Below are 13,375 nucleotides of genomic sequence, written 5' to 3'. Positions count from 1 at the left end.
GATGTTTATCACTCTGGGTGGGTCGGATGTTTAACCACACGTGTCATCACAGAGCTCATCATTGTTTTGCATTATGTATAAATATGGGTTCGTTTTCTACTTTTACAAACACTCTGACAACCTGACAAAGATCTGAGTAGAATTTAAACGTCCAGATTAAATTTTATGGTTTAGAGTGAGAGTGGAGGTGATACCTTTGTTCATTGATACTGCTTTAGAGCGTAACCACTTTAAAACAATTGTTTATCAAATGTTTTATATCTCTCCTTCTCTCACTTTGTTTCCTCTCTCTCATTCACTTTATCTTCCTCATGCTCTCAGCTTATCCCTCTTTCTCTCTCTGTCTCTTTTAAATGAGTTGGGAAGCCAATAGCAAAGCTTGTTTGACATAATAAAACAATGAGGAATGCTCTCCTCTTCTAATATCTTGTTCTATGAATGAAGTGGTACAGCTGCAGTGTTTGTGTTTGACCAATGATCAACAGTCAGCCCTGCAAACTCTGCCCCTAAAAATCTAAACTTTTGTAGTACTACTACTGCAGGGACCTTTTTAACACCTGGAACTATCAGACAGGAATTAAATTTAGTGCCTAGTTCCTCTGATTAAAAGGTAGGTTTAATTCCTGAGTCCCTCAAAAGCTTCCTGGTCTCCTGGGAAAGATGTTAAATTATTACATGTTGTTAGAGCCATTAGAGTCTATTTTTTGATGTGCAGTATCTTCAAAGAAGCAGAAACCTGTAGTGGCTTAATCACTGGAAAACACCAAGAAAAAAGGTGGACAGAGGTGTTGGAAGATACCAAGAGTGTCGTAGTTTTCATTTGTGATTCAAACATAAAAAAATATATGAATAATATTCACATAAAGAGTCCTTTAATTATGAGTTGTTGTTTATTTTACTATTATTTTAAATTTATCATATCAAAACCATTCAACAGTGATTAACTCGACAAACAGAGAGTGTTGAGCATGCTTAGCTGGTGCATCGGAGAAAGTGAAAGTGTAACTTACAGCTACAAATGTAGAGAAGCACGTACATGAAAATTTAATTCAAAGTCTGAGTAAAACTGAAGCTGACACAAAGCACACTGTGTAAGTCTAAATAGGTCAGTTTGCAGCTGCTGCTGAATATTTTTCCTGTTTAAAATAAACACATTTTTGGAAAAATCGTGCTTTCGTAACAGAGGCTGACTCCTCACTGCGCTGTCAAATGCACCTAAACAAAATCAAGAAACAGTCATCATGGCTCCGAAATAAGGTCGGGATGGGGGGGAGAAATGCGTGTAAACATGGTTTTATGAGGTTACATGAGATGAGAACACATTTTCTGTGTAACCTGAATTCTGTGAGTAACCATTTCTTTTTTTTATGTGCGCTTGCAAATGTACTGATTAGATTTGACTGACCTTTTATTTACTGCAATAACAGTCTACATCTCTGTTAGCGTATCCTCGAAAGTGCAGTGTTCATTTCAGCCGTGGCAGTAAAGTGTCGAGGGGAGATAGAGAAAGGAGTTCCCATTAAAATCTGCAAGAAATGTTGATGGAATAAAATGTGTGAGTTTGTGCATGTCCTGTATTTGAATATCTGTTCAAAAGGCCTGCAAAGATTTAGCCAGCTTGTTTCAGTTCCACCTGCTGGACATGTGGATAGACAGAGCGGCAGCAGCTGCAGTCAATTAAGACTAATTAGTGAGTTGAGTGAAGAGGGTGACACTGTTCCCGAAGGGTCTGGTCTTATCTTCAATGTTTTACTCACTATAAGTAAGTAACTAATATTTACTGACTGAATCACCGGATTTTATTTCTTATTTTAGTTTCTAATGAACCTGTTTCACTGGTAAACATCATGTGCTGCTTTTCCCTTATCGTGACTGTGTTAACTGCAGATAAACTGTAATGTTTTAGTTCATTCATGTGATGTTTTGGCTTCTATCTGCTGTATGTTTAGATGCAATTATTACTTGAAATTTAGATTTATTTCAGGCTGTAAACAATTGTCAGACAGACATAAGCCCTGTGTGAAAAAACACAGCCCTTTTGTTCATGTGAATGGAGGTCGTCTGTCGGTGCAGCAGGGTTGTCAACACAGGTAGCTCCAGTAAAACGGTGCAAGGTTGTCTGGCAAAAAACTTGAACCTGGCTCAACTTTTGCCACAATGCAAACCCGACGTCATCGAGCAAGGTGCTGTGTCGGCCAATCACATACATGCAAATGCACATTCCTGGTGGATTACACTGTAAGGAGAACACCATATTTTTTTTGCACTTCCGTCATTGCGACAGATAAAATAGTTGTTGCTGTGATAACATTCCAGATTTGTAGAATCCTGTCTGTGAGTATTACAAACAGCTGTGCAGTGTTTTGGTATCTGATAAGCTCTAAAACGCATCTATCAGTCTGAGTGAAGCTTTGGAGAAAGTTCAAGAAAGAAGATCTTGTTACTTGTGTTCAGCCTTTATTTCACTTCGGGTGAATGTCTCCATTTCTCTCCATCACTTCCGCTTTCCCACGCTGTCAAAAATCCCTTCATTCACAATTCTGACGTTACCGTACTTAACCATGATATTTCTTTCTGCAAGCAGTTCTTTAAATATCGCTGCAATCCTGTCACTCTGTCTTTCAGACATACTATTGCGCAATCCTCCTCCTCCCCGTCACCACCATGACCTCCATGATATCCACTGACACCCATCTGAAGGTTTCCATCAACAACCACCACCAGCATCTAGACTCTGAGGGGATCCTGTCTTATCTCCTACCTTCATAAGGGCTTTATGAAAATGCTTCAAACAAATTGAGTCTCCAAGAATCTTTTTGTTCCTAACATCAAAAAATATTGTTATACACCTCCAACTGATCTCTTCTTATGAGCTGGACTTCCTGGATCATATTTCATTGCTCCCAGTACCTTAATTAACATGCCTCCACTAATGCTTCCCCCTGTGTTATTTAGTTGCAGGGTTGTTTTCAGTCTGAATCCCCGCTTAGGCAACCGTGACTAGGCACGGCAGGCTTGTCAGTCTTTGGAACATCTAATTGATGTCAGTGAAAGCCGGCTTACTTCCTTGAATTTATGTCTCATAAAGGAGATTTAAACAACTTTAGAATATTTAATTTCCAACCTTTGGTGATTTGATGTGATACAAACTAATCCAAAACCTGAGTTGAATCAGTATGTTTCATGTAGAAGATGTAGAGCGGGAACACTGAGTGCTTTGTTAACGGCGGTGACGACATGATTATGATCCGTTGTGGCACAGAGATTTAACAGGCGTGTTACCAGGCAGATGTGGCAGGATGTGAATCAGCTGCCACTGTGAGACTTGACCAAGAGGAAGTGGACATAAGGTCATCCTTCACTGCATGTAAGTCGTCTTCATGATGTGTTACTGTTTTAAGTTGTTGAACGGAAGAAGATGCTGAGTCGGCTCAGGCCCGCAGAGCCTGATAGAGGTCGAAGGCTGTCTGATGTACAACATGTCAACACCTTCATCATATTTCTGTAAGTGTGATGAAGCGGCTCACAGCTTGGTCACATAGCTGACGGTGTTCTTCCAAATATCAAGACGTATAAAGTCAAAGTCAAACAGGATTTGCTGTTGTAGAAGCAGCAGAAAGTGGTCGAGAATGTGATTACTGCCGTTTGTTGGAATCCACGACTCTTTAACTCCAAGATGACAAAGAGAAAACAGAAATGTTGCTTGACCAAATGTCTCACAGGGCTCGTAGAGCATATCGGTGGGCTTTTAACCTCTTAACATCCAATTTTATACAGGTTGACAAGATGTAAAATGGTGGTGATTTGCATGGTTCTGGCATAAAGCATGTCCTAATTATTGTTATTCAAATATGACTCATTATAAATGAGGACCAAAAACACTTTTTTGAGCCTTATTTGAACTGATGTAGTTTTGTTTGTGTTTTAGCCAGATGCTAAACAAGCACATTTCTAAAAACTAGAAGATGTCACTTGTCAAATGAAGCCTAATACATGCATCGTGGCCTTACAGTTCTTCTGTTATAAGCTTTTACATTTAGGTGTGCCAAATAGGTGAAAATTCTGTAAAAAGGGTGGATGTTAAAGGGTTAAACACCGTGTTTGCTAACATGGTGTTAATATTTGCTTAACATGTGCTTTTTTGCTGCTTCTGAATATTTTATAATTGCTCGGTGATCACTAACATTAAGTCCATAAAACATTAAGTATGTCTGTCTCCATTATTGACTCTGTTGCTCAGTCGTGTTCCCCTTTGAATTTCTTTACCTCAACAATATTCTGAGAGAGGAATAATATGTCACTTTTCTCTGATTTCTTTCTTTTCAGATTAGTTTTGCCCCCTAAGTCCTTGAGGGAAGAATCATGTGTGGTTTGTTTAAGGGGACGTATCATGCATATTTCTAGGTCTATATTTGTGTATCCTGGGGCTCTACTGGAATATCTTTGCATGATTTACAGTTCAAAAAGCTCCTTATTTATCTTATACTGGCTCTTTATGCAGCCCCTCAGTTCAGCCTCTGTCTGAAATGGCTGTTTTAGCTCCTGTCCTCCCAGTTAGCCCACTCTATTCTGATTGGTTAGCTCCTGGAAGCTGCCCCTTGACGGACAGACTTCTTTTTCATTCTTTACTCGAAATGGAAACTTCTCAAATACATCCACTCATGTTCAAGCCAGAATCTGATCCAAAATACACGAGTGGACAACATCAGCGACTCATGGGACAACCTTAGAGACGAAGGTTATGGAAGGGACGCCCATTTGTGGGCATGTGCTGTTCTGATGTTGTAACTTTGCAAACCAGGTGTTCAGAGCAGACTGAAGACAGGCAGGGAGCATTTTACATATGTTCACCTCAAGTTTTGACATTGATATGCGACATTATGACAGTAAAAATAACATGATATTTTCCCTTTAAGTGTAAAAAAGCGACTGCATATCTTGAGAAAAGAGCTTTGTGCACTGCAGTTCTGATCAACATGTAGTCAGAAACAGACCTGAGGTCGTTTTCAAACCATATTTCATTCGCTCTGGTCCAAATCAGTGGATGATTTGGTAAACTTGTGTTTTCTCTTTGGTCTGGTTTCTGTTCACAAATAAATTCAAGTGAACCAAAATGAATCACTAAAAGCCATCTGAAAATGTTCACTCCTCTTATTGGTCCAGTGTGTCTGTTGTGGAAGCAAAAACATGAACACAGAAAGAAGGTCCTTATGAAAGTCCAAATCTCAATTAAGGCAATGTACTTCCTTGCTCCAGCTCCAGGTCGGACCGCGATTAATTCTCCAACTAGCTGCTGGCAAATGTTGATTTTGTTCATTGACACCCCTGTATGAAAAATGCACCTGTTTACAGGAGCTGTTCAGCTCAAACTTACAGAGTATGCCCTGTAGCGGGTTCAGATCGAGGTTCAATTGCGTTCCCACTGAGACCACTTCCTCTGCACCGGTCTGAATCAGTGGTTGAGTTCATAAACTTGTTACATTTTCCCCTTAGCTCAGCTTTTTCATTTCTAGTCATAAACAAAAAATTTGTCTGTGACCGGACTGAAACCTCTTTCTCTAAAGGGTGTCAGTGCGGTTGTTTTGGTTGCACCTGAGTACAACTACTGTGATCTGCAGATCTGCCCAAACAAATCGCACCAAGGGAGAAAACAACACAGAGTCCAATTCAACTGGACTAAACAACGCAGGTTAGCGGCTCTGGGAGGCTGCACTCATGGGTACAGTGGGGCTAAAGAGCTAAATGCTAACATCAGCATGCTAACATGATCACAACCACAATGCTAACATGCTGATGCCAGGCAGATATAATGTTTACCATGTTCACCATCTTTTGTTTAGCCTGTTAGCATGCTAATATTTGTTAATTGGTAGCAAAGCACAACCTTTCATTTACCTCTGTGCCTTTCTACAGCCGTCTGAAGCCAGCGGCTTTTTGTTCCACCTGTGGTCTCTAATTGGAGAGATGACGCCCACCGGAAAGCCACAGTTTTGTGCAACCAAACTTGCCAGTTATGATTAATTATTCAACACTGTTTCCACTGCGGTATGGAGTTGAAGCAGGGGCATGTAACACTGTGTCATTTACAGAAAAATAGACATCATGTACTAATTATGAGGAATAATGTCATTTATGTATAATGTAAATAGTAATGAAGCAACAATAGACTCATCAGTATGTTGTTTGATCCGTCCAACCCTCTGATATTGTAGCTGTATTGATCACTGCTGCCTCCAGGGGACACTAGCAGGACTTTAGACTGATAGTGTTGTTGCCTCACCTGACTCACAGGCTGGATGAGATGTTTGTATGAATGAGACTCTATAAAGTGGAAACTGAATGCTATTCAGTCCACAAAGTTCACACACACACACACGCACCCACACACACACACACACACACACGCACCACACACACACACACACACACACACACACACACACACACACGCACCCACACACACACTACTGACAAACTTCCTGGTTGCAGCAGAGTGCAGATTTGATTTCTCTCAGCTTCACTCTGCTGTCAGCTCCTCGGGCTGGAGATGGGACCGGTGGGCGTTATCGATCGGAGCAGCTACATCACCCACACTCAGCAACATGTTCACCAAAGGTCAACAAAGGTCACGGAGTCAGTTGTGAACCCTGAATACTTTCTCTTTTTATTGACTCCAACTCTTTTTCCTCTCACAGTTTCCACCGGTCAGTTCATGTTCAGATTATAAAATGCTCTGTTGGACTATCAGCAGACATGTCAGAGGGGAAATGCTTTTAACAATCTTGCACACGGTATTTATAGATTAATGATCAAAAGGTCATTTAGCTACAAAATACAAACTCCCTTTACCTTTATCTTTAAGAGGGCTGTACTACTTGAGTCTGGTCTCAGTCTAATTCTGTTGTCTTGCACTTGTCTTGGGGGTGGTTTGATCCGGCCCTCCTTGGAGGTGGTTTAAAGGATATGTCTGGCGATTTTCTATATTTTTCTTATTGTCAACAAATCTCATGTGCAGAGCCAAACCAACAATAAATTGATCCTGCTAATGAGTATTGTGTGTGTATGCAAAGTCTGATATATCTTATTCCTCTGTGCTGTAGATCTGTTGTTGTCCAAAAACTACTAAAAACAAGTAAATGAGCCACACTGCCGCACTGGGTGACATGTTCCTTCATCCCTGAAGAGAGCGGTTACTGTAGCTTGTTTAGAAACGGCTCCGAAGAGTAATAACAGTATAACCCTCATGAGACAGGTACCTTGTGTGGCAGACGCCACTAATGCATGTGTGGGAACCCAGTTCTGTTTAAAGAGCTTTGCTAGCTTGTTGTGCTACATATCACAACCTCTTGACTTTGTACTACATTTGTCTCATTGTTTCCAGAAGTCGGTCACAGGTTGTGAAAGACTGTACGCTATGATTAGTCGGCTACCATCTTGAAGTCTGTCATATCTCTTGGCCAGGTCATGGAAAAAATTTATGACTCTATTATCAGTTAATGTGACACAGTGACCCGCTTATCAGACGGAAACATTGTGTAGTCCAAACCTGGCATAACTCCTTAACAAGGTTGTGTTGTCTTGAACAGTCTTTTCAATGTGCAGATTTTGTAATGATGACGTTAAATCATTAATTCACATATTTTGATACTGTCCTGTTCTGGTCCACAATTTAAATGTGACTAAAAAGAAATAAAAAAAAGCCAGAATTGAACATGCAGGGTGATTTAAAAATGTCTAAACCCAAAGGCGGTGAGCACAATCATGTTAGTCTGAAAATATTAATTTTCAACACAAAGATGGACAATAACTTACAAATGGACCAATTTAAACCTGATGTAAAACATTATTGTACAGTGGAAATTATTGCACAAACCAATGACAAATATAGCAGTATGGTCACATATTTATATTTGCTTTTACATATATTTATATGTTATATTTGCTCTTACATATGATATATTATATATTATATTTGCTGTTACATATTTGAATATTAGCTTAGTTTCCTGTTCACTTCCATTAAATCTCAAACTGATAAGTATGCATTTCCTGTTTCAGTGAAATCTTCTCTTGCAGGTCAGAGTTCATCTTTGTTCAACTTTGATGAGCGGATGTTCTCAGTCGCCCAACGGAGACACTGCTGCACTGTGTTTGGAAATGAAAGAGGTCATTGTTCTGGTGTGTTTCGTCACCATTTATGAATTAGAGTACAAACTGTAGCGTCGCTCTCACGGACTGTTCCTTTTTCGAGGCAAAGTTCGGGGGGGGAAATTTTGCATGTAATGTGACCGTAATTTAGGACATATGCTGCTAGATGTGAAATGCTTCCACTGGCATAGGAATGACATTTTAATTATTTAAATTTTCTAGGTTTAGCTTTACTATTGGTGTAGGAGCCATTTTCAGTTGTATGTATCCATTTTTGTTATTTATGTTTCCACCTCCGACCACCAGAGACATTTATCACAAAGCAAATTCCACTTAGTCTGGCCTAACATAGGCCGTCCTGGATAATCGGTATCACAAAGCTGGCTATCAACTAGGTCAGTCGGCTCTGAGATTTCCTGTCCATTTCCTGTCCTGCGTTCATGTGAAAGAGGAGGAATTGTTAATTACATCATCCGAACCATGACTGTACTTAATATGATATAAAATGGTGATACTCATTACCGGCCAGGAAAATTCTGTTTTAGCAACAACAAAAAGTCATATTCAGTGAAGTGAAATCTAAACAATATAATCATACAACAGCCCCGCTTCCCTTCTCTGGACTCCTGCTCTACCCAGCTTCCACGGATTAAGCTCTGGACCTGCTCCCTTTGCCCCAGCCTGCCTCAACTCCTGGTTCCTAGTTACCAAGTCCAAGCTTCTCCAGGCCTGCATCCCATTTCCTGTCTCTTTGCAATAAATACCTTGTCTAACCATGTCTCCTCGCATCTGAGTGTCTGCACTCGGGTTCACCTGCTCTGCCCTCATGTAACGGAAATGTATAAATAATTTCCAAATATTAAAACTAGGCTAAGGCTTAAAATACATGTGGGAATTATTATACGTGACTTCAGTATAGAATTAGTACTTTTTGCTTTTTAGCTGGAAGATGAAGAAACAATTCTGAAAATGTCTTGCACATAAAAAAAAAAAAACTTAGTAATGTAAGACTGCTACCAAAGCAAAGAGAGGAAAACTAGTTAAGAGTCTTTCCGACCGAAATGTTCCATTTATAATCATGGGAACTAATTAACTGTGTGCGGATTATTTTTCCAATAAAAGACAAGCTTTCGTTTTTTTATTCCCAATTATCATCACACAGTTGTTCTGAGCTGCAGTGATGGAATCAGAGTGTAAAATCATAGAAAATGTCAGCAAGCACTCCGGGGATGAAAGAAACTTTGCACAATTAAAATGCAGCTAAAATCATTATGTGTTTAGTGTCGTTGACTATCCCTCTGTTTGTTAGAAGCTCTGTTATAAAACCAGAGTGGAAATAGAAGCCTGGAACAATAAAATGTTTCCACTGACCTATAAAACATGTATTGCTCTTTTTTTACTTGTCACTAGGAATGATGACTCTTTATTTCTACTCCATGTAGATCATAAACCCTTGAATATAAAAACGACTCATTGAAATCAGTTGAGAAATGCTAACATTATAATGCTTTTTTATCCAGAAAAACCGCAGTTCCCCTGTTTACTTGTATTTGTTTACAGGCCAGTCTGGCGGTGACATTGATGTATCGCAGCAATGGGCCGCAGCGGTCGATGCAGCATCTATGTGTATATGTCTACTTGTTGTGATCCGATCCTCTGTTCAGCATATGTTACCATGGTGATTTATCCCCGTTAAAAATGAGTCAGCTCCGTGATACCTGAGTTTAGCCCAAAGACAGCTGGCAAACCCACTAATCTCACCTTGTGGTACAGGCCCCAGGAGGCACGTACTTGTTTTGGGTAAATTGAGAGTTGTACTTGAGGAAGTCAAGGTTGATCAGCTTCGGCTGCTGCTAATTTGTGTGAGAGGCATACAGATTTTGACTGTGCCCCAAGTCTTTATTTTGTGTTTATACCTTTATGGACAATCATGAACGGCGTCTGTGAGCTGTAAACAATTGTATAATAAATCTGACCTTTGACCATCTACAACCTTTATTGACATTTATTGGAAGCACGAGTCATAACAAATCGAACAACAGCAGCCCCTCAGTGGCTGTTTAAAAGTAGCAAATAGTCACTATAATTAGAGTAGTTAGCCAGGAGGAAAAAGATTAAAATCAATTTTAATAAAGGAGAAAGAAATTAGTCCTTAAATACTTTAAAGAAAAAAGAAGGTTACAAATCTGTATGCTTTCTGTATCGGGCTGTTTATCTAGATTTGTGTCAAATTGCCTCAGTTGACTCTCACTATGAACAGGAGTAAGACAACAGTTTGGATTTTTGGTCTCAAAACTGTTCAAACTGAATAGTTTAAATACACTGAAGACTGTCTGACACTTTCCTCCTCTCTGCTGTTAACGTATTATTTGGATTGGAGGAGAGTTCATATGCATTCGCTCCTATATAGCTGGAGCTAAATCCCAGGAGCAAAACAATGATATATATATATATTAATATATATATATATATATTTCTGAGCAGCAGAGCTTTCGGCGGCAGTGAACTCTGTTGGAGAATAAGAGGCTGTTTCAGCTCCAGGCGATGAAGAAGCCGTATCATCCGGACGGCTGTGGACTCCTGAGATGGGAAAAAGTGAGCGGCTGCAGAGACTGCCGGGCAAAATGTTGTTCGTAAACAAGCAAACAGCATAATCAGGCCAGCTCCCAGGGTCTGTACACAGCAAAAGTGTTTGAGTGTTTGGAGAGAGAGTGTAAAATAATTATTCATGAATGCTTCCCTGGAAGCAGGTGAGTGTTTGGATGGATGCTCTGAAAAACAAGATTCACAAAAATGTTCCAGAGGAAACACAGAAAAGTGGAACAGTTAAAATACTAAAATATTATCATAAATGTCTCTATTGTCCTAGAATATAAAATACAGAAAGGCAGCTAAAAGGCACAATAAAAACACAAAAATGTACTGGTGTGAATATAAGACGACTGTTCGTGTTTTTCAAAAACACTTTTTGAAGATAAGAAACGTTTTATCAGAGTAATTCTGTTAGGAAATGATGCCAGAAACGTCTGATGGCACAAATACAGCATCATTTAAGTGTTAAGTATGTTCATTTCTTGTATACAAGCTGTGAAAACAGTTTCCTATAAAGATTCGTATGTAGTACATAGAGTGTGTCAGTACCACATCTTCACGCTACAATCATCATAGGTAAAAATATCACGGTAAGTGGTATCACGATAATCATCAAAGTCTCTTTAAATCCTGCTATTAGTCAAGTTAAATTACTTCACACCATGATCACCTTGGATTTTATTCACTGAACAGTGAGATGCGCAGTATCGCAGCTTTGTTGGACTCTTTGTAAGAACAGTTTAAACTCTGTAAACACAAAGAGTTTGTTCAAAGTTTAACACAGTTGACTGGAAAAGAGAAAACTAAATGAGGTTCAGTCTCTTAGATTCTACACACCTGTTCATATTTTGAAAATTCATTCACAGTTAAATTAATTTTTTAAAGACAGAGAAATGTGTAAACACACACAATAGAAGTTACACTGGGCTCTTACAGGCCCCTGGTGCAGACTCCTCGTCTACAAACCTTCTCTACAGAACAAACAGCAACGGAGCTGAAGATGACCTGTGAGGAAGAACGTGATGTGTGTGATCTTGAAGCAGAGAGTTTATCAATCAGCTTCAATGCAGCTCTCTCTCTCTCTCTCTCTCTCTCTCTCTCTCTCTCTCTCAGTTAATGTTAAAACTAAACACCCGTAAGCTAAGCTGCGCTCCAGTGGGTTGACAGTAAATGTTAATATAGAAAGTCATGGCCAGAGTAACTAGTGCCCGACAGACAGGAGCCCGGTTCTCTGTGTTGCGGTTATTCTGCATCTGGTTGACCAATAGAAAGCTTCTTCCTTGTGGCAAAACAAAATAAAACTGCTAATGAAGGCAGAAGAGCTGCTCTGTGTTCATGGTGTCCTCTGAAAACGACGATAATCACAGTAACGGAAATGGTTGGTGATACTGAAACCGTAAGAATATAAAAATGGTTTACTGGCACATCTCTAGTAGTATATACTGTATATAATTAATGTGTAGAATGGAAAATAACCACACTGTTAAAACTCACAGCATCAAGTAGTCTTGTAACGCCAGCATTCAGCACATTTCCATACATGTGGAGTCACTGATGGGGCGAATAGGTAACGACGCTCCGCGGCTGGTTTAGGTGGTTAGAAGATCAACAAACTCTTTTTTTGAACCCCTTCCACACAGATCATGCACCAATCAAATTAGAGTACATCAGCTGTTACTAAAAATCACATTTCAGTTCAAGTTCAACAAGCTTGTCTTTGACTTCTGGTATCTGATCAGTCTGAATTAACAGTTTGAAGAATCACTGTAGATGCTTACGATGAACATTTGGTGTTATTTTCAATTTCATTTGAAGATCTCCATCATTTGGAGTCAGGGCTCGTATTTATTTTTGCTTGGGTCACAGCCCAGAAACGCTACAACACATTGAGTCATACTGGGTCAAATTTTTGGCTGTTTCCTAACGTTTAATTAAATTTGCAGTACTGATTAAGTCCCATCACTGTTTACGTGTACGGCTCATTACGCTGAAGGGGCACATTTAATCTGTGAATGAGAGACTGACAAATAGTCCTGTTCTAAAGATAGACAGGAATTTGGTTGATTGAATGATGTTTGGACCAAGAAATCAAAACCAGCTGAATGTCGGCGCAGTCGTCAGTCACTGAGCATCGTGCAGAAATGCACAGTTGTATGATTTTATTTCCATTTGCTACAGACCTTTTTCACCTCTTAAAAATGCTCATTTAAGTATTTCTACACAATATCCGCATCATACTCTTATTATTTAAGTGTGCGACAGCTTTCATCCATCCATCTCACTGCGATACACCTTGAAGGACTCGTATCCTGTCTCGTGTTTCAAATGGGTGTTTTTGTATTTAATATCAAGTGTACATTGTTAAATACATTCAATATGAACATATCAGAGCTGAAAACGGTACTTAAAACACATCTTTGTTTAGTTTTTACCACTGTACATTTGACCACAAATATGATTATTTTAATGTTTTAAGGATGTTTTAAAGGAGAAGCTAACAGCATGACATGAAAACACCTCCCAAAACCAAACTAAGGCCGCATTCGGGCAGGGATTTCATTACACGGGGAGGTCGGGGAACAAAATATTCACTGTGCTTTTTGGTAATTTAACTTATTGTTCTAAAGAGCATTTT

The 13,375-nt window shown here is 39.4% G+C and overlaps 1 long non-coding RNA gene across 1 annotated transcript; it reads left to right on the top strand.

Moving 5' to 3' along the window:
• Positions 1-1,341: 1,341 nt before the first annotated feature.
• LOC121894199 lies at positions 1,342-6,397 on the top strand. The gene is made up of 3 exons (XR_006095503.1): positions 1,342-1,762; positions 2,626-3,367; positions 5,914-6,397. It is a non-coding gene; the product is annotated as an uncharacterized LOC121894199 (long non-coding RNA).
• The last annotated feature ends 6,978 nt before the right edge of the window (positions 6,398-13,375 follow it).

This window comes from Thunnus maccoyii, chromosome 3, assembly GCF_910596095.1.
Source record: "Thunnus maccoyii chromosome 3, fThuMac1.1, whole genome shotgun sequence".
NCBI classification, from domain to species: domain Eukaryota; kingdom Metazoa; phylum Chordata; class Actinopteri; order Scombriformes; family Scombridae; genus Thunnus; species Thunnus maccoyii.
Note: the sequence above shows the minus strand (reverse complement) of the source record. Positions and strands in the feature narration are given on the sequence as shown.